A 23,275-nucleotide genomic window follows, 5' to 3' on the forward strand; every position below is an offset into this window, starting at 1 on the left:
ACAATGCAGAAGTTACCCATGAACCTATCGCAATCTATGCTCCCCGTAAGCCAATCTATCAAGCCTCCTACTGGTCAACCGGAGCATTTGACCAAATAGTCTCCTTGGGATTCACTCCTCCAAACAATTGCGCGGAATTGTCAGCATGCCCACCTCCACTGATTCAATAAATTGCGTAGAAATGAGGGACACGCACCCACTACATGTCACTACATTGTCTCTGAAATTTGCACAATTCTGTAAGTCAGTTCCTTTGTCAGTGAAGTTGTTGTTCCCCCTAACAACTATGTAGTTTTCTTGGCATGTCCTCTAGGTGCTCGACACCACGCTCGGCCCAGAAAATGCGTAGACATGTCTTACATGCTTTCCTCCCAGTTCTATGCAGTTTTGGCCAACAAGCTCTCGCAACCTGCTCTTAGCCTCCCCTGAGTGTCTATGTAGTTTTCACTGCCAGGATCCGCCCTGTTGCTTGCACTCCCTCCCTCAAAAAATTGTGGAGTTATGCCTCCCAACTAAGCCATATCCAACAAAATTTCGCTGTTATTCTGGACTTCTCATCTGAGCCTGCTAGTGACCTTTGCACAAATTTCCTTGACAATGCTCGGAAGCCTGAATCCTGGCCTGAAATGTGCTCTGCGTAGTTTTAGAGCCTTGTCTTCTCTCCCAGTCATCTGCACCCGAAAAAGAAAGATGATGCATCATGGCAGACCTGGATATTTCTAGATTTTATTTCCTCTCATCACGAGTGATTGCAGATACAGGTAGATGGACAATACATGGCGCGACGATGAACAGGATGAAAAAGGAGCGCATGCTAGGAGACTTTTTCACAGACGGATGAACACTTGAAGCATGCCAAGTACTAGTGAAGGGATACATGCACATGCAACATCAAGCAAACACCAATACCATCAAAGACTCTGCACACCTTGCCATGTGGAGTCGAAGCTATGATACACCAAGAGCACACTCATCACTCAGCAGCACTGCAACTTGACATGGACACCACCACCAACATGAACATACCAGCACTATCGTTTTGAGTCATGTCATGAGTGATCTCAGCCACATCACTACAATGGGCCATATAATTGTAATCAAGATAATGTAACATGGAAGTCCAAGAGACCCATATGTAAATTTGAAGAGTCATGTCAGTTGAAGAGTGATGTAAGTTAAACAGTCATGAGGGAAGTTGAAGAGTGACAAGGATCAAGTTCACCATTTGCTATATATACCCCTCGTTTGTACATGAAAATGACTTTTCACCATGGCTCCTCGCACATAGCCTTGAGAGTCTATGGAGTTTTCTTTGAGGAGCAAGCAGTAGCTCCAATGCCCTGCTATTAGGGTTAGTGATGTAATGGTGTACAAATGTGTCTTGGAACTTTTGCTTAATTCAGAAGCTTGTTAACAGGACATCATGTTTTCACACATGTATTATATTCATTTGTATGACTATTCTTGGACACTTGTAATGCATGTTCCTTTAACCTATATTAAGACATTTGAACTATTTCGGTTTGTCTAGTATATATGTTGTGGGAAATGTGTTATATTAGTTGTTAACATTGTCTCGCCCGTGTGGACTATTCTGCTGGACACTCGATAGATTCATTCTCATAAACTCGTTATAACAACAATCTCACTTGTGTGGAAGATTTTGTTGGGTTTTGTACATACTATCTGTTCACCCTTATGTTTGTGACTTCCACATCCATGTGGACTACTCCGTTGCAAGATGCACATGTCCTTCTTTGTTGTGTGTCTCTAACAAGTTTGGGACTATTCCATTTCTACTTGAGACTCACTTTCATCCTCTCTCCTTGTAGTGAAAGGACCTTGACATAGGTGACACTAATAACTCACCAAGCACATGAACCTCATTGTTCAAAGACAAAATAAACAACTCCCATGTGCTAAAAAGCAAGATCTAAGGCAAATCTTTAAGATAATTTTGACCGAGCCATCATACCGATTGGGACTCCTACACCAAATTGTGTGAGTTTTAGTTGGGACTTCATACCTGGGAGATCTCCTGAATGTTGGCGGGTCTAACACTGTCAACATTTCTAGCGCTAGAAGGAGGGTCATCAATTGTTTATGGTTGAATGTCCTCTCAGCCCCACTCATCAATCATCTGGTCAAGGTAGTATCTCAGACTCCCTCTCACCTACGCGTAACTATGAAGTTGGTTACTCTTCACCTCCCAGACATGAACAAAAAATTTCGTATCAACACCTCTGTTCTATTTGTCCCATCACTCATTAGTTTTCCAAAGCAGTCGGACTGATCAAGGAATACAAGATCTTCCATATGCATCAAAGAAGCCAAAGACCACTCCCATAAGAGTTGTTGTTTCATCGGTGGAAGAAGTAGTTCTTGCCATGCTAAAAGGTCTGGCAAAAGCTATTGAGAATGGAGAGAATGGAGAGGTACCTCCAGTCTTCCAATAGGGAGAACAAGACACCCTCATGATCTTGAGCTCAAACATCGGTACAGGAGGCAGAGGGGAAGGTGAGGATGAGGTGGAGGTAGAGACGAATCAACATACTCAGAGTTGGAATTGGCATATTCTAAAGAAGAGGAGGAGGAAAAAGAAGAAGAAGACATGGTTGACCAAAGCTTGGAATGGATGACTCAGGGACCATTTTCTCTCCCAAGTTCTTTGCACAGGATGCTAAAGCGTTCAGAGAGAATGTTGACAAAGTATGACCCTGATAGAACAGTGAAGGTAGAAGACCACTTGGACAACTTCTACCTGTAATTGTAGACACTCGGGGTACAAAACAAAGATGTTGCATGGAGATTGTTTCCATGTACCTCGGATGAGCCAAGAAACAGTATGGTATCACAACCTATCTTTCAATTCCATCCATAACTGGGGTAAGTTCAAAAGATGTTTTCGGAAAAAATTGTTGATGACAAGACCCCTGCCATGTTCCTCAAAGAGTTGGGCAGTGTGAAGATGGAGTCGAAAGAAAAAGTGAAAGATTTTAATGATAGGTTTTTGCACATATCGAAAAAGTTTGCAGTAGACATAAAACCTCATGACTCCATCACTATCGACTATTATACGTCTGCACTGCCAACCAGTATTGCGCAGTTCATCAAGCGAGTTGCGAAACCAACATTACTTGAGAACTACGAAGAGGTGATCACTGTGGAAAAATACCTGTGCATGATTGGAGTCATCAAGGATGATGAACCAACAAAAGACTCCGATGGTGCGAGGAGGAAGGCCCAGGGTGCAGTGAGCAAGGGTAAAGACAAGGAATCAAGTGATATTGAAACCCTTACTCGTATTTTCAATAACTTGACAACAGAGGTTTCTGAGATAAAATGATGAATGATCGAGACATCTGTGAGCAACTGGCCTCCCAGAGAACAGAAGGTGAGCATGTCATCAGACAACAACCGCTTCCCGGCTAAAACAGCATAGAGCTCCACCTTAGTGTTCCATATGGAATTGTGCGCGAATGAATATTTTTTCTCATTGCATGAATACCATCACCCGGAAGGGACTTCTCTAGAATGGAAACAAGTTGCAGACTCCGTATGCAACTGTATGCCAAACGCATTAAACAATGAGTAGTGTTATGCAACTAGCTCACAAAATAGAAGAAAATATAGAGTTACGCCTTCAAAATCAGCTTCTTCGAGGGGGAAACCTCCTTTACATTACACAAATGAACAATTCTTTGATGATACAAATGAAAATACCTCCTTTCTATATATAGGAGTCTAAGGAGTCACAATATAGTCAAAGCCGACATAACAATAATAATGTAAGGGCACAACAATAACAATAAGTGGCTACAATGACAATAATAATAAGGGAATACACTAGTATTATATGGATCTAACATGCCCCTCTCCTTCAAAAAAGTGTTGTCCTCATCACTTGAGTAGTTCTGGATGCTTCTATATAAAATTCTCATCCTCCCATGTGGAATCTTTTGTGGATAAGTTCTTCCACTTGATGAGATACTCTAAAATTGATCGATTTTGTAGCTGTCGGGTTCTTGTTTCTGTGACTTATTTAGGTTCCAATATGATTTTTCCTTCCTCGTCAAGTGTTGGCAATATTGTTTGGACTGGGAGCTTTTCACCTATAACCTTCTTTAAGCACGAAACATGGAAAACTAGGTGCACTCAGGAAGCTGTAGGAAGCTCCAATTTGTATGCCATAATACCAATCTTTTGCAATGCCTTGTACGGACCATAATACTTTGGTGATAATTTATTATCCTTCTTATCTTGATTGAGGAACATTTGTTTGTACGGTTGTAGTCATAGAAATACCTAGTCACCTACATCAAAACATATTTCGCTGGGATATTGATATTCCTGTTGTTTCATTCTATTCTGTGCCAAACTGAGGTTATCCTTTAATAGGTGGAGAACTTATTGTTGATGCTCGATGTGATCTTCCACTGCTTGAACCTTAGAATTTTATCTTAAATATGATGTAATGGACGATGGATGATATCCATAAAGTTCCATAAATGGGGTCATTTTTGCTGTAGTATAGAAGGAAGTGTTATATCACCATTTAGTCATATGCAACCATTTTACCCATTATGTCTTCTTATCAGATACAAAGCAAAGATGATATCCTTCCAAACATTTGTTAACTATCTCAGTTTTCCCATCGGATTGAGGATGATAAGATGAGCTATGCACTAACTGACTACCCAGACAAGAAAATAATTATGTCCAAACATTTCTAGTCAAAATGGGATCTTTGTTGCTTACAATAATCTTTGGGTTTCCATGAAGCTTTTGAATTGTTTCCATAAATTCAATAGCAACTGTAGTAGCTTTAAAGGGATGAGATAATGCACAAAAGTGTGCATACTTGGTAAGTCTATCAACTACCACCATGATGACACTCTTTCCTTCCAACTTGGGTAAACCTGTGATAAAATCCAATGAAACCTCCTCCCAACGTTGACTTGGATTGGATAAAGGCTGTAATAGACTTGGGGTCTTAATTGTTACAAATTTATTTTGTTGGCAAACCAAACATTCAACCACAAAATTTTGAATATCAGATTTAAGGCCATCCCAAAAAATTTCCTTCTTAACGTTGTGGTAAGTTCTTAAAAATCATGAGTGCCCTCCTAAGGGAGAGGTGTGCAATTCCATAAGAATATTTTGTTTGAGTTGGAAATACTTATAGAGGTATAAGCAATCGTTGTACCATAACAACTTATTTTTCCAGCGAAATGTATCAGATGTACAGGGGTCCTGTTGTAACTTTTGAATGTGTTCCCACACTTCTTGGTCATTCTTCCATTCATCCCGTGCTTCATTTATCGAATCTGGTTGGATAATAGAATGGCATAAAGCAATGCTTCCACATCCTCATTCTTTCTTAAGAGTGCATCTGTAACAACATCTTTCTTCCCTTTTTTTGTATATGATATCAAAGTCATAACCCAACATCTTTGTGTCCCATTTTTGTTGCTCTTATGAAGATAACCTTTGTTCTAAAAATTATTTAAGACTATCATGATCTATTTTTACCTTGAAGTGTCTTCCCATTAGGTAAGGTCACCATTTCTTAAGTGCATGTAGTATTTCCAACATTTCCTTCTCATAAATAGCTTTATGTAAATACTTTCCTTCGATTGGACGACTTTTGAAAGCAATGGGTCTTTCTTCTTGCATTAAAACAACACCAATTCCATTTCTTGAGGCATCACATTCCACAATAAAAGTTCTTTTGAAGTTTGGCATAGTTAAGACCGTGCTTGGCACATTACCTCTTTAAGATATTCAAATGCTTCGTTGCTTCTTGAGTCCAAGAAAATGCGTCTTTCTTTCGTAATGTTGTTAGAGGTGTTGTTATTCTCCCTTAATTCTTAAAAAACTTTTGATAATACCCTGTCAACCCGAGAAATCCTCACAGATGCTTTATGGATGTGGGGATTTTCCATTCCTTAATGGCTTTAATTTTGCTAGGGTCTACCTTAACACCTTCATGAGATACAATATGACCCAAATATTCCACCTCTTGTACTCCAAAGAAACATTTGGAAATTTTTGCATATAATTGTGTCTCCTCCAATAGTTTGAGCACTCTATCAACATGTTGAACATGATCCTTCCAAGACTTTCTGTAGATTAGTATATCATAAAAAATACTAAATTTTTTTTCTAAGGGTGGGTTTGAAAATGGAATTCATCAAACCCTGAAATGTAGAAGGTGCATTGGTGAGGCCAAAAGGCATGACCAAAAATTCACAATGACCCTCATGAGTTATAAATGTTATTTTTCTGAATTCCTTCAGTCTTCATTCTGATTTGATGATATCCTGAACGAAGGTCCAACTTGGTGAAGTAAATTGCTCCATGCAATTCATCCAATAATTCATCAATGACAAGAGTGGTAAATTTATCTTTAATAGTGATATTGTTGAGCTCCCTATAATCTAGACACATGCTCCATGATCCATCTTCTTGTGCACCAATACTACTGGAGCAAAGAAAGAACTTTGACTAGGTTGAATTTTACCAGCCTCTAGCATTTCTGCAACCATACGTTGAATTTCACTCTTTTGGGCTTAGGGATATACATAAGGCCTGATGTTTGGAGGAACACTTCCTAGAATCAAATGAATAGGATGATCATGATCACGAATAGGTGGGAGGCCTTTGGTAGTCTCAAATACCTTGAATGATTGTCCAATACTTTTTGGAGATCTCGAGAAATAGGTGATTTCAACATGGGAACCTCTAGTGAACATAATTGTGCAATTACGCCATGTTACTCTTTCTTTAGAAGCTTTGTCATGCCGTTAGAGATTATTATCTTTCCTAGTTTCCCTATGATGCCACTTAATTCAACTTCCTTTCCTTCTTTAAAACATTAAAGAAACGTTCTTGAAAATTAAAAGGTATCATACCCAAAGATTGTAGCCATTGGACTCCTAGTACAACATCAACACCACCCATTGGAATGCAAATCATTGGACTATTCAACACATATGCTCCCATGGATAGGTTGATATTATGGCACTTTCCAAAGAAATTTATGGGCCTTGCATCTGCAACCATCACTTGACACTCTGGTTCTGGATATAGGAAACAATTCAATTTCTTCGCTATCTTACATTGAATAAAATTATGGGTACTTCCCAAATTAATCAACACTATTACATTTTTATTCTTGATATGTCCTTCTATATTGATAGTTTGAGGAGTGGTTATTCCGACCAATGCATTACAAGATATGGTCGGATTCATTTCTTCTTTCTCTAGGCTTTGTTCCTGGTGTGTATCCTCTTCTTTTGATGTTTCTTTTTCATTTTCTTCTTCCTCTTCACAATCTATGTAAAATAATTTATTCTCAGCACACTTATGACCTTTAGTGTATTTGCTATCACAACTGCAAAAAATCCATTTTTCTCTTTTTTATTCCAATTTTTGTGGTGTCAACCTTGTAGGTTGTGGAAGGCTAGGGGCAACAACACTTCCATCTTTATAGTTTTGATTGGTAGGCTTCCTTGTTGCCATAATTTTTCTTTCAATTTTTCTTGCCAACCTGAATGCCTTCTTCAATGAATCAGGTTCCCAAAGGCGAACCTCATGTTGGATGTTATCCTTTAATGTACCTATGAACACATCAATCCTATGCTCCTCTGGAATATCTTTCACCCTTATATTCAATCTTTGGAAGTCCTCAATGTGCTCCACCATTGAACCTTTTTGTTTGAGATTTATCAATTGGATAAAAAAAGTGTTTCTTTTGTATTCTCATAATATGCTATCATTTCTTCCATAAAAATTGTCTAAGTGACAATTTTTTCGTAAGAGAAAAAGACATCGATACCATACAAACAAACTGGGTTCCAAATATAAAGCCGCAATGCATACCTTTTGTGTGTTTTGCACATTATGGAGATCGAAATATTGCTCCATCTGTAGTATCCATGTTACGAAATCCTTGCCATAAAACTTCCTCATATCGATATTCAGAACATGGTGGGTATTTAATCCAACGATAGAGTCTATGAAATCATGATTAACATTTCTTTTGTTCTCACCATTGTTATAGCTCCAAATCTGACCCTTGATTTTTGTGATGATGCATTTATGGCCTAGGGCAACCCCTCCTTCCAGACTCGGTCCAAATACTTAAAAAATAGTGTTTTACTCCCTGTACGTGACATTGCCCTGAGCTAAACATGTGTGTACGTGGGTCTATGTATACCCAACCCACGTATATGTCTTAAAACACTTAAAAAAATTAGATCTCCTTAATTTCAGGCGGAGATCATGGGTTTTACCTGTTGATTACCTATTAGTGCCCATAGCCCAACTGTTCCCAATGAATTCCTAAGTAAAAAACTACTTTGAGAGAAGTATAAAAAGGCTTCAATGGGAAGGCCTTAAGGAGGAGAGAATAGAGAGAATTACTCTGCTGAGATTATCCCTGATCAAGTCTGAAGATCCCTATGCTTCCAGCACTTCCCCCACTACAGGAAACCCTTGTTTCCTTGAGTTATGATGTCATTTCACTAGTTGAGATATCCTTATGTGAGTCATGGAAGGAGCCTTTTGAAGACTTGGGATTGGATGGACCCGGAGGACGATTCTGCTTAGAGCCAGCAAGAGGGAGATTTAGGTGATATCATTCCTTTCTTTGTTTTAGTTATCTGCAATAAAGAAACATTTGTCTTGTTCCCGAAATCAATCTTCTTTATGCATATGATGTTATTGTTATGGTTTACATATGAATAATTGTTTCAATGTATAATTAACCATCTTTCTATAAGTTATGAAGTTGATTTCTATATGATACTTTGTCCATATATTTCTATGCTTCTTTGAATTGGCTGTTTTGTAGGTTCAAGGATCGAGAGGAACTCTAAGAGGGTTTGGACCCTAGCTGGATCCACCCGAACGAAGGACCCCCAGGTGCACCTCTCTTCGTGTAGTTTGCTTATTTAAGTATCATGGCTGTGTGGAATGCTTATTTTTTTACTGTAGATAACCCCCATTCTGCTAGGGTGTTGACCCAAAACCCTAGGGGACTTTTTCCCTCAACAGAATTGGCGACTTCGTTGGGGAGGGATTTATCTTGGCTTAGGTATGCCTTAACCTTGTTATTGAGTCAATCCTCCTCTGATTGGTTATCTCTTATAATCATATGGAGAGTTCGTTCATGCCTCCTGCGTGACGAGCTTAAACAAAGTTATCATATGCTGCCACAAAGTCGTCATTTGAGTCGTGCTTTTGTTCAAGGGAAGTAAGCCTGAGTCGGCCTCTCTGCAGTGTCTCTTGACTCATTTTTGAGTCGGCCATCCCTGATTTTTAGTGTCTTGTCTATCATCACAACAGTTATATTGGTCCTTTACCCATGCCGGTTTGAGATGGTCTCCATTGACTTCTTACTAGCGGATCTTGTCCTTATCGACGATGAAATCTTGCTCTGAGGACATGCCTAGAGCCGCACCCTAGCCCTATTTTCATTATTGATAGGTCACCTTGTGCTCAGCATCGATCAGTATCATGGGTCTTTGACTGAGTGGTTTCCCTTGTGTTCGACGTCAGCTTACATTATCACACATTGGGATTCGTGTAGTACCTTGGTTTCCATTTCACCCTATTGGTGGATACCTCACCTCTGTGTCATCTTTCATTATTGGTGGATACCTCACCTCTATCGTGCGCTAGCTACATCTTGTGTATGTCGGAAACATGCTTCGGTTGGGTTACTACATCTTTTTCATCTGATTCCTTCCACATTATTGGCCTACAGGTTACACTCACACTATATTGATGAAGGATGCCTTAATTCCTTCCTTATAGCAAATCTTTCCCTATCGACTATGACTCATTGCTCTGGGGAAAAGGTCTAGAGTCCATTTGGCAGTACCTTGGGGTTTGCAGTCATCAGTGGTAGATCCTTCACTATCGACAATGGGAAACCATCATTGTCTCCTGATCAATAGATTCTTCCAGGTGTTCGACTTTAGATAATCTATTTGCACTTGTTAGATTTTACTGGGTACCTTGACTCTCATTATCATTATCGATGAGTAGTCTCGCGTTTGTTAACGATATACATCAATGACTGGTAATCAAATGATTTCTCACATGGTCGATGCCAGCTCATTCATTCCCATTGTGTAGAAATGTACCACAACGGTTGGTGAAGACCTCGGGTTGCATCAGCATTCATTGGTTCACTTAACAGTTGCTCCTGTTGCTGCTAGTTGATACCTTTCCACCTTATATGTTGCAATCATTCATGGCGACATTTTATATGCTGGCACCCGAGTTTGCAGTGTAGTATCATCTTATTCCATCATGTTCATTTGGTACTATTGGGATCAGTTTTTGACATCAATGATCAGCTTCATCTTTTAGCTTCATTGATCTTCTTATATGTGATATTCAGACATGTACTTGTTCAATCGTGATCAGATGATCCATTATGTATTTCCAGTCTCCTATACTTGTATACTTAGTGGATCCGCTTGTGCTTGATATGCGGACATGCTTTACTTTCTCTGAGCATGGGTATGCCCGCCTCAGACAGTGTTTCTTTCTGATCTCCTTTTGTGGCTTGGCAGGCTGAAATCTGGTGAAGTCCTTCTCAGTTTTTGACAGGTTTCCTTTCCATGTACTTAATACATTTCGGCCATCATGTACCCCTTCTGACCTCATATATTAGGGGGCATCTATTATAGCTCCAAATCTCACCCTTGATATTTGTGATGCTGCATTTATGGCCTAGGGCAACCCCTCCTTCCAGACTTGGTCCAAATACTTAAAAAACAGTGTTTTACTCCCTGTACGCGACATTGCCCTGAGCTAAACGTGTTTGTATGCAGGTCTGTGTATACCCAACTCGTGTATATGTCTTAAAACACTTAAAAAAATTAAATCTCCTTAATTTTGGGTGGAGATCACGGGTTTTACCTATTGATTACCTATTAGTGCCTGTGGCCCAACTGTTCCCAACGAATTCCCAACTAAAAAACTACTTTGGGAGAAGTATAAAAAGGCTTCAATGGGAAGGCCTTAAGGAGGAGAGAAGAGAGAGAATTACTCTGCTGAGATTATCCCTGATCAAGTCTGAAGATCCCTGTGCTTCCAGCACTTCCCCCACTACAGGAAACCCTTGTTTCCTTGAGTTATGATGTCATTTCACTAGTTGAGATATCCTTGTGTGAGTCATGGAAGGAGCCTTTTGAAGACTTGGGATTGGACGGACCCGAAGGACGGTTCTGCTTGGAGCTAGCAAGAGGAAGATTTAGGTGATATCATTCCTTGCTTTGTTTTAGTTATCTGCAATAAAGAAACATTTGTCTTGTTCCCGAAATCAATCTTCTTTATGCATATGATGTTATTGTTATGGTTTACATATGAATAATTGTTTCAATGTATAATTAACCATCTTTCAATAAGTTATGAAGTTGATTTCTATATGATACTTTGTCCATATATTGCTATGCTTCTTTGAATTGGCTATTTTACAGGTTCAAGGATTGAGAGGAACTCCAAGAGGGTTTGGACCCTGGCTGGATCTACCCGAACAAAGGACCCCCAGGTGCACCTCTCTTCGCATAGTTTGCTTATTTAAGTATCATGGTTGTGTGGAATGCTTGTTTTTTACTGTAAATAACCCCCGCTCTGCTAGGGTGTTGACCCAAAACCCTAGGGGACTTTGTCCCTCAACAACCATGAGTTCCCTTTACTAACCCTTCTCCATTAGTAAACGTGTCTTGTAGCAACTTTGTCAAATCTATCTTCAAATCTTCCATGTTGCCTTTAAGTTTTGCTTCTATACCATCCATCTTAGCTTCCATGCCATCCATATTAGCTTCCATGCCATCCATCTTAGATTCCACACCATTCATCTTAGCTTCCACGCCATTCTTTAAACCATCCATCTTAGCTTCCACACCTTTCTTTAAACCATCCATCTTAGTTTCTGTTACTTTTTGTGAGAGTGAAATTTGTTGCACTTGGTCTCATAGTTTTGATATATCATGTTGCATTTCTTCCTCTTCTTCATGAGTCATGCGAGAGATTTCAGGTTTCTTACTAGGTGTTTCCATTTTCTTTCTTCAGGGCATCAATTAATTATAGTTATGCTTCACTATGTCCTTTGAATTCCTTCAAACTAATTTTTCAAGCCAAACTTATGCATTTTAAAAAGACTACACACCATTTTTGGCTTTGTAGGAGCTCGATATTGAATTTGTTTTATCTCTGCAATTGTGGATCTCCAAGATCTTAAATTTCATCCTATGGTATCCCTCTGAGTCCTCATTCCAACCCCGCAAGTCGAATAAATATTGGATTCTCCAAGAAAGAGTTATTCCAAATCTCCCACGATGACTTGATTATAAACTGGTTCAGTAGATCGAAATTGTACGAAGTTCCACATGTCACTATTTTTACCTTCAGACATGAAACAAATACACAAAAAACTTAGTCCATCCTCTTTTTGAACCATTTTATGAAATTGCAATCTGATGCACAGAGAGAAAGTTAGGACGATTTTCCCCATGTCACATGTTGGAGATATAATTCGGGAGCCTGCAAAAACCCTAACTTCCTTGGATGATATCTCTGAAAATATAGCGAGACAAGATCTGCAATTTGTACCAGGAGGTTCATCAAGATTTTGGCTCAAATGAGTTTTAATTTTATCTTTTGAAACATTGTAGAAAAAAAGTATAGAGAAAATATGATGATGACCTGTTTGAAGCAGCGAAACCCTAGAATCCAAAGCTATGATACCAATTGTTATGCAACCAGCTCACAAAATAAAAGAAAAGATAGAGAACGACTTCAAAATTAGCCTCTTCAAGGGGGCAACCTCCTTCACATTAAACAAATGAGTAATTCATCGATGATACAAATGACAAAACCTCCTTTCTATATATAGTAGTATAAGGGGTCACAATATAGTCAATGTCGACATAACAATAATAATGTAAGGGCACAAAAATAAAAATAGTGGGCTTCTATGGGGCACAATAATAGCAATATGGTGACAAAATGGGCACAAAAATAACAATAAGGGGCTACAATGACAATAATAATAAGGGAATACACTAGCATTATAGGGACCTAACAGAGGTGTCTGAGCTAAAAAGACGAATGACCGAGACATCTGCGAGTATCCGACCTCCCAGACAACAAAAGGGGAGCATGTCATCAAGAAGCAACTACTTCCCTGCTAAAACTGCGTTGAGCTCTAGCTCAGTGTTCCATATGGAACTATGCACGAATGAAGATTTTTTCTCATTCCATGAAGACCGTCACTCAGAAGGGACTTGTCTTGAATGGAAACGAGTTGCGGACTCGATATGCAACCATATGCCAAACACGGTAAACAATGCATCATGTCATCAGAGAGACGAAAATGATGAGGAAGATGTTGTATCTGATGAGGCACCCAACACTAGGCTGGTGACCAACATGTATCAATTCTCGTAAGAAGCATAGAAAATGAACATCGAGAAACAGCCCCCAAAGCAAAGTGGTCGATACAATCTCAGAAGTTAAGGGGCTCCCCCTACAATTAGGGAGATGAGCAAAAGGCTTTAACTATTGAGGAAGGTTGATCCACTAGACATCCAAAATAGAAAGCACAAAGAAAGCCCAGGAATACATTTGAAAACAAGAGTATGTTCATGAGTAGTAAACTTTAGAACACTCTGCTGGATAGTACAAACATGAGTCTAACCCCGAACATCTCGGTGAGTCTACCCGCTCTTGATTACAACATTATGGAAGATATGAAGAAAACTTGTGCAAACATCTCTTTCTCCGAGTTAGCTAATATCCAGGGTCAGTGGGATATTATGTTGCACACATTGGGGCAAAAGTTTGTGGACAACACAACCTCTACTAGCAAGGGAGCAAGCACATCTCCCAGTTCACTCACAACTATGCTCAACACACTCCGAATGGAGGAAGAAAACTTTGTTTTCCCTTCATTCTTGCTTTCATTTGAAATTTTTAACTGCAATGTTCACAACTATTTGGTTTATTATGGCGCATCAACCAAATTCATGCCACTCTCCAATGCCAAGCAAATCAATGCGCAATGGAGAAAGACATATGCATAGATCATCCGACTAGATCAGACGTGCGTACCAACCATTGGTGAACTTCGGGACGTGATCATCCAGTTATCTCATGACAGTTGATTTCACCAGTACATTGACATTGTCACTGTAGACATACCAGAAGCATACGACTTACTACTTAACAGAGACTTGTCTAGCAGGTTGAATAGGTACTTTTCTATAGACTGGTCACACTTGTGGCTTCTGTACCAAGGCAAATGCAATCAGATCAAGGTGTTATCTGAGAGATACATGAAACACAATGTCACTCCCATCAATGGTGAGAACGAACCTTTGAATTTTGTAGAACTTATGTTTGACAACTACCTCTTGGAAACACAACTGGGGTGTTATCTTGCACATCCAGCTCCAACCCCACCAGACACGTAGTTGGTTCTCCTTCCTTGCCCAACTGATGGAAATGAAACTTTTACAATACATTATAACACTAGTAACAGTAGCAGTAGAGGTAGCAGCACTAGAACTAGCGCGTCAAGTGGTTCGTGTACACACGAGTTGTGGACCATGTATTTTGATGGATCAAAGACACATGATGGCACTAGAACTGGTTGTGTCTTGACAGAACCGAAGCACATGAAACATTTGATCTCAAGCCACTTGGAGTTTGAGTGCATGAACAACAATGTTGAATATGAAGCACTCATATTGGGCTTGCACAAAGCCATTAGCCTCCATGTTGTTGCACTCAAAGTGGTAGGTGATTCAAAAATCATGGTATGATAGGTATGTAACACCATACAATATTTATCGCCTCATCTCAAAAGTTGCCCGCAAGAGGTATGACGACTAATCTCTAACTTCCAAGCTTTCAATATCATTGTTGTGCCTAGAATGCCTAATGCAGTTGCCCATGCCTTAGAACATGCAGCTGCTAGGATGTCAACGCTTAGGGATAGATTTACTGTTGAAATTTTGTATAAGCCTTGTATCCCTCATAACATAACTAATTTACATGTTTTTGACGATGATCAACAGATACTGCACTTGATGGCCAACGTTGATGTCTTCAAGGGCACACGATTGACAAAGATGAGCACGAGCATTCTCTAGAAGCTACAGCTGATGACAAGAAAGGAAACCTCATCCCCAAGGGTGTGGTATCTCTCAAAAACTTCTATGACTTGCATAACAACTTCCAAGGGCCAAGGAAAAACAAAACCCACAGTTCCACTATGATGCACAAACATATTAACTTGGGGACGGAACAAGATCTGAAGTTCATCAATCTCGGTAAGTGTTGCACACAGCAAGAGTGAGAAGCCTTCATCTGCTTGTTCAAATAGTACCGGGATGTGTTCATGTGGACATATGATGATTTGAAAACATATGCCACGTGAATAATCCAACATGTAATTTCAATCAAAGAATGGGTCAACCATTTCAGCGAAAGTTGAGAAAAGTACATCTCTCACTTGAACCCCTCATAGAGAAAGAGTTGACTAAGTTTTTGGATGCACGGAACGGAGTTCTTCATTCCATGTGGGTTTCTAACTTAGTTCCTGTACATAAGAAGTTTGGGGAGATCCGCTTATGCGTTGATTTTCGAAACTTGAATCGTGCCTCGGACAAAGACAACTACCCCGTGCCATCAATGGAGCATATTTTACAGACAGTATCTGGGGCAGAAATGTTTTCCTTACTCAATGGTTTTTCAGGATATAACCAAGTTTTGGTAGCACAACTTGATAGACTAAAGACTACCTTCTATACCGAGTGGGGTATGTTTGCATACAAGAGAATGCCATTTGGGCTCGTGAATGCAAGTGCAACCTTTTAGCGCACCATGGACATCGCCTTCCGTGGACTTATCGAACAGAGCATAGTGATGTACCTTGATGATATGACTGTCATTTCCAAAAAAAGGTCAGACCACTTACGCCATCTAAAGAAGATATTCGAGCGATGCAGAAAATACGGGATTTCCTTGAATCAAAAAAAGAGCGTATTGGCAGTTCCTGAGGGGAACCTCCTTGGGCACATCATTTCTAGAAGTGGGATCAAGGTTGATTCGTACCGAGTCCGGACCATTACAACGATTCCTCACCCAGCCAACAAGAAAGCAATGCAGTCCTTCTTGGGAAAGATAAACTTCCTCCAGAAGTTCATCTCGGATTATGCGCAGATAGTGAAACCTATGCAAGACATGATTAAGAAGGATGCAGTCTACATCTGGGGTAAGAGGGAAAAGAATACATTCACCCTTATCAAGCACGCTATATAAGATGCACCTACACTTTACAACCTAGATTTTAACAAAGATTTCTTGTTGTACACCTTCACCTCTGATAACTCACTTGTTGTAGTACTCACTCAGAAGGATGACATGAATGACGAACATCCCATCTCCTTCATGAGCACAAGCATGCAGGGACCCGAATTCAACTACCCAGTTGTCGAAAAAAAAGCATACATAGTTTACAAGGCAGTGAAACACTTCAGACCCTATTTGTTGAAGAACCATTGTAAAATATTTGTGCCACACTGAGCAGTCTGATCAGTGCTTGTACAGCAAGAGATGGGTGAAAGACGTGCAAAATGGATGAAAAAATTGCAAGAGTATGATCTTGACATCAAGCTAGTTCACACGATCAAGGTTCGTGGTCTCTACAGACTCGTAGCTGAAGAAGTTCATGCAAAAGAGGAAGAATAAGAGCTCACTCGTTGGGAGTATGAAAGCGAGATGTACAATGTAGAGCAAGCACCACCCACTTCATGCGGAAACTCTTGGTACGAAGATGTGTGCCAGTACCTTGAGCATGGCATCATACCCTCTCACTTCTCCATGAGACAGAAAAGGGCACTTCGCCTCAAAGATTTAACTTATAAGTTGGTGCATGGAGTGCTTAATAGAAATCACAGTAATAGAATTTTGCTCAGGTGCCTTGGGGCACATGATTCAGAGAAGGTCTTACATGATCTGCATGATGGAACAGCCAGGGGCCACTTCGTGGGAAATACCACTGTGCACAAAGTTATGTGAGCCGATTTCCACTGGCCCGCATTTTTCAAGGGTGCAGATGCTTACGCCCACAAGTTCCCACTCTGTCAGTGATGCGCCAGCAGAACATGAAGGCCAGTAGCCCCGTGACACCCTTTTTCAATGAATGAACTGTTCCAACAATGGGGCCCACATTAGTCGAAACAACACCGCTACATCTTAACAACTACAAATTAATTCATGTAGTGGACAAAAGAAATTCTGCTTAAGCAAGTGAATGACTAGGAAGTCATCAACTTCCTCCAACAGAACATCATCTCATGATTTGGCGTTCCAGTATCAATTGTGTTTGAAAATGAAACTTACTTTTCATCTTTAAAGATTTATGATTTTTCATTGGAATATGGTATCATGCTTAAACATTCATTTAACTACTACTCGCGGGGAAATGGTCTCGCAGAATCTACAAATAAAAATCTTATAGAAGACTATTTACTCTGAACAACATAACTGGCACTTTGCTTTGATGAATGCTTTATGGACTGACAGTGTAACACCCAAAGCCTCTCTAAACACTTCGCCACACTTCACTATTTAACGGGAAAGAAGCATCCTTCAACCAAACATCTACTTGCCTACACTCCAATTGTCCCAAGAATCCCAAGGCAAGCGTAGGATGGATACACTTCACAAGTTGCAGGAAGAAAGGATGAAATCAAAAGAAAAATTCACACTCCACCAGAACCGTATCAAGAGATGGTTCGAAAATAACTTTGTAGGGAACACTAACTTTGATGTGGGTGACTTATTCTTGAAGTGGGATAAACCCCATGAAGACAAATGAAAACATACAAAGTTCCAGTCCCTATGGATTGGCCTGTATAATGTTCAAGAGAAGATTGGCCCACGTAGGTACCCTCTACAATCACTTGTCGGGAGGATTACCTTCTTCTCAATGGCCAAGATCTCAAGCGCTACTTTAAGTAAGTCGGGGCCGCACCCCACGCCATGTACATAGTCTATTTATTTCTTGTTGTCTTTTTTGCTTTGCTTCACTATTTTTGTTCCATTCTACTTTGTTTTCTTAGTGTCTTACTATTTTTTGTTTGTTAATAAGTGTTTCCCTCTACTAAGTTCTTGCTTTTGAATGAGTATTTGGCTGAGATCCAAAGAGTCTTGTGACATTGCAGCACTTGGCCAGTCTTATGTCCATATTCTTTGTGATTGCTTATAACCTTTGGCCAATGAAGTCTGGATAGAAAATATGAGCCATCTATAAGGGAAGCTCTGGTCCAGCCATGAACCTGTGTCCACACTGGGAAACCCCATGCATGTACTCAACCTTCTTCTCTATGTGTTCAAGCTCATCCAACTAGTAGAAATGGGGAAGGGGAAAATCTGATCGAGAAAACCTATATCATAGGTCTTACATGCTTCTCTAATGGAAAAACCTCTTCTGCTCTTAATGAGGTGGGATCCCTCTTCTGCCCCAAAAATAAATAGGTGCCTATGCATAGTCTTCTGTTAAAAAATACAAAGGCAAAAGAAGAGAAAGGATTCCTGCGCAGAGAGGTGAAGCATGTAACTACATCAGGGTATTGACCAGGCTTGCTGGTAGTGAAGCAATGCGTGTGTTCCTGTGTGACTCTACCGGGGTACTGTCCAGGCTTTCTAGCAGTAGAGAAACACCAGAGATGAAAAGTTATACTCTAAAAACTTTAAACTCGCAAGCCAAACTACCCTTCCTGATTTCGAAACACTGTGATCAAGATAAAACTTGTTGTTGTGTTTGACTGAGTTGGAAAAAGGTGAACCATGTCTGTCCACAGGGTAAGTGGGGAAGCCAAGGTCTCACACAACGGTTCAATACTCCCTGATAGACCGAGAACCTATGTTGTCAATGGAACAAAAAATAGAAGATGGTATTCAACCAGTGTGTCACCAAGTGTTGTAGCGGCTACAACACCTTGCAAAATTTTGGACTGCATCCAATTTCAGAGCCTTCCTTGATTTTTCCTTGATGTTTTCAAACACTTGGGCTCATCCCTTGAGCTCACGTCGAGTCTTTACCCTCCTCACTTAACCGTTCACCGAACATCTTTTAGCATGTTGGTCACAATTTCATGCTTGCAATCATGTTCTGGCTATGTTTAAGGTCCCTCTTCATGTGTACAAGTTGTATTCGTTATGTAAGCATATGTCGCACTCACACACAAAGTTGTATGCAATATCATGCAAGTGTCATCATGGTCGTTCAATGATCTATCACAAGTGTCGCACTTGTCGTGCACAGGCGTTGGTCAGTCACTCTGAGCATATGTTTCCATGTTCGTTTGAGGTGTCTTGTCATCGAGTCATGTTGATTGTGTGTTCACAAGGTCATGCAAGCACAAGTTCACTCGCTTACACAATTAGTCATTTTGCCGAAGATCTATCAACTAGACCACCCTCCACCAGTTGAACCTCCATTGAGTTTCACTATGTATTCTCAGCCATCAGTGATCATGTAGTGTGGCCCAGAATTGCGCAGAGCTTGAGGCTGCCTCCCAGGTGGTTTTCACTACACAATCCTGGAATCAGCGTGGCTGGCTCTCACTCAGAACAATGCAAAAGTTTCCCAAGAAGCTGTCTCAATCTGCGCTGCCCGCAAGCCAATCTATCAAGCCTCCTCTTGGTCAACCAGAGAGTTTGACCAGGCAGTAACCCCAGGCTTCACTCCTCCAAAAAATTACGTAGAAGCTCTCAGCATGCCTACCTCCACTGACTGAATAAATTGCACAGACATGAGGGATAAACATCTACTGCCTGTCACTGCACTATCTTTGAAAATTGTGCAGTTCTATTAACCAGTCCATCTATTAGCCGACCTACTGCTCCTGTTGAAAACTACGTAGTTTTCTTGGACTTTCCTCCAGCTCCTTGACACCTCACTCAACCTGGAAACTGCGCAGACATGTCCTGTGTACCTGCCTCCTAGTTTTGCGTAGTTTTGGCTAGAAAGATCCTGCATCCCACTCCCATCCTCCCCTTAAGAATCTGCGCAGTTTTCACTTCTAGTGTCATCCCTTCTACCCACACTACCTACCTGAAAAAATTGCACAGTTCTGCCTCCCAACTGAGCCAAATCCTACCGAATGTCACTGTTGTTCCAGACTGCTCATGTTAACCTCCTAGAAACCTTTGTGCAATTTTCATTCACAGTGCCCAAGAGTGCACATCCCGCCCTCAAATGTGCTCTACACAGTTTCAGATCCTTATCCTCTCTCTTGGTCACCTGCACCCAAAAATGAAATATGATGCATCATGTAGACTAGGAGATTTCTAGATTTGATGTCGTATCGTCATGAGTGATTGAAGATATAGGTACATGGGTGAGAAATGGGGCAACGATGAAAGAGATGAACAATGAGCACATGTTCGAAGACTTGTTCATGAATGGATGAACACATGAATCATACCAATACCAGTGAAGGGGATACATGCACATGCAACATCAAGTGAACACCAAGACCATTGAAGACTCCGCACACCTTGTCATTCAGAGGTGAAGCTATGATACACCAAGAGCACACTCATCACTCAACAACACTGCAGCTCGACATGGACACCACCACCAGCATGAACATACCACCGCTGGCATGTCAAGTCATGTAATTAGTCATCTCAGCCACATCGCTAATGTGGGCCATGCTGTTGTAATTAATGTAATGTAATGTGGAAGTCCAAGAGACCCAGATATAAAGTTGAAGAGTCATGTCAGTTGAATATTCATGAAAGTCAAACAGTCATGAGGGAAGTCGAAGTGTCACAAGGTTCAAGCTCACCTTTGGCTATATATAACCCTCATTTATACATGCAAAGGACTTTTCACCATGGCTCCTCCCACATAGCCTTGAGAGTCTATAGTATTTTCTTTGAGGAGTGAGCAGTGGCTCCCACACTCCACTATCAGGGTTAGTGATGTAATGGTGTACGGACGTGTCTTGGAACTTTCGCTTAATTCAAAAGTATGCTAACATGCCAACATGTTTTCACACATGTATTGTATTCGTTTGTAAGACTATTCTTTGGACGTTTGTAATGCATGTTTCTTTAACCTCTATTAAGATAGTTGAACTATTTTGGTTGTTCTAGTACATATGCTATTGGAAATGTGTCGTATCAGTTGTTAACGCTATCTCACCCATGTGGACTATTCTGCTAGACACTCAACATATTCATTCTCATAAACTTGTTATAACGACCGCATCACTCATGTGGACTATTTTGCTGGGTGTTATGTGTGTTATCTGTTCACCCTTGTGTTTGTGACTGTCGCATTCGTGTGGACTACTCCATTGGAAGTTGTGAATGTCCTGCTGTTCTTTGTGTCTCTAATAGAGTTGGGACTATTCCATTTCGACTTGAGACTCACTTTGACCCTATCCCTCTCCAGTGAAAGAACCTTGACACAATTGACACTAAGCACTCACCAGGCATGCGAACCTCGTTGTTCGAAGATAAAGTAAACCACTCTCATGTGCTTACAAGCAAGAGCTAAGGAAAATATTTAAGATAATGGTAACCTAACCATCATACTAGGTGAGACTCCTACACCAAATGGTGTGAGGTCTAATTGGGACTCCATACTGGGGAGATCCCCTGAATGTTGGCGAGTCGAGAACTGCCAACATATTATTATGTCTCTCTTCTTCCTGCATCAAAATCCCTATCAAATATTCAAAGGAGGGAGCTTTATCCCTTTCTCCAAGCCCTATAATGAACATTTGATAATCATCTGTCATGCCATTTAAGTTAATCGTGACAAGATTAGTGTTGGATACTTCCTCCCCTATGTCACCTAACATGTCTTCTAGTTCTTTAATCCGTGAGATGAATGCAATAACTGTTAGGTCCCTATAATACTAGTGATTCCCTCATTACTATTGTCATTGTAGCCCTTATTGTTATTATTGTGCCCCTATTGTCCCCATATTGTTATTAGTGTTCCCCATAGAAGCCCACTATTGTTATTGTTGTGCCCTTATATTATTATTCTTTTGTCAGCTTTGATTATATTATGACCCCTTAGACTCCTATATATAGAAAGGAGGTTTATTCATTTGTATCATTCAAGAATTATTCATTTGTGTAATGTAAAGGAGGTTTCCCCCTCGAAGAGGATGATTTCTAAGGTGGTGATCTATCTTTTCTATCCTTTTGTGAGCTCATTTCATAACATTTGGTATCAGAGGTTTGGATTCTAGGGTTTCATTGCTCCAAACAGGTCATCGTGGAATTTTCTCTATAACTATTTTCTGCAACGTTGTAGAAGCTAAAAAAATAACCCATTTTATCTGAAATCTCGATGCTCCTCGGGTCCGAATTTTAGATCTTTTCTCCCTATATTGTCAGAGATATGATCTAAGGAATTTATGGATTTTGCAAGCTCCTGAATTACATCCCAAATAGGTGATCTTGGGAAAATTGTCATAACTATCTCTCTGAGTATCAAATGGAAATTGCATAAGAAGTTGTAAAAATAGGATGGACTATAGTTTTATGTGCATCATTTTCAAGTCTGAAGGTTGAAATAGTGACACGTGGCACTTCGTAGAAGTTGGCTCTACTGAAAAAGTGTATAATTAGGTCGTCGTGGGAGATTGGGCATAACTCTTTCTTTGAGAATCCAATTTTGATGAAACTAATGGCATTATAAATAGGACTTAGAGGGCTACCACAGTTCACAATTTGAGATCTTGGAGATCCAAAATTTGAGAGATACATCAGATTCAATATTGAGCTTCTACAAAGTGAGAAACGATGTGTAGTTTTTTAAAAAATTTGCATAAGTTTGGTTTGAAAAATTAGTTTGAAGGAATTCAAAGGGAATAATGAAGCATAATTATCATTAATTGATGCCCCAAAGAAAGAAAATGGAAATACGTAGTAAGCAACCTGAAAGCTCTAGAATGACTCATGAAGAAGAGGAAGAAATGCAACATGATATATCAAAATTACAAGACCAAGTGCAACAAAATTCACTCTCACAAAAAGTAACAGAAGCTAAGATGTATGGTTTAAAGAAAGGTGCGAAAGATGAGATGGAGGGTTTAAATAAAGGCATGGAAGCTAAGATGAATGAAGTGGAAGCTAAGATGAATGACATGGAAGCTAAGATGGAAGGCAAAATGGAAGATTTGAAGACATATTTGACAAAGTTGCTACAAGA

This window comes from Pinus tabuliformis, chromosome 2_1 (genome assembly GCF_031772625.1).
Source record: "Pinus tabuliformis cultivar Carrire ecotype Pingquan chromosome 2_1, CPIR1, whole genome shotgun sequence".
NCBI classification, from domain to species: domain Eukaryota; kingdom Viridiplantae; phylum Streptophyta; class Pinopsida; order Pinales; family Pinaceae; genus Pinus; species Pinus tabuliformis.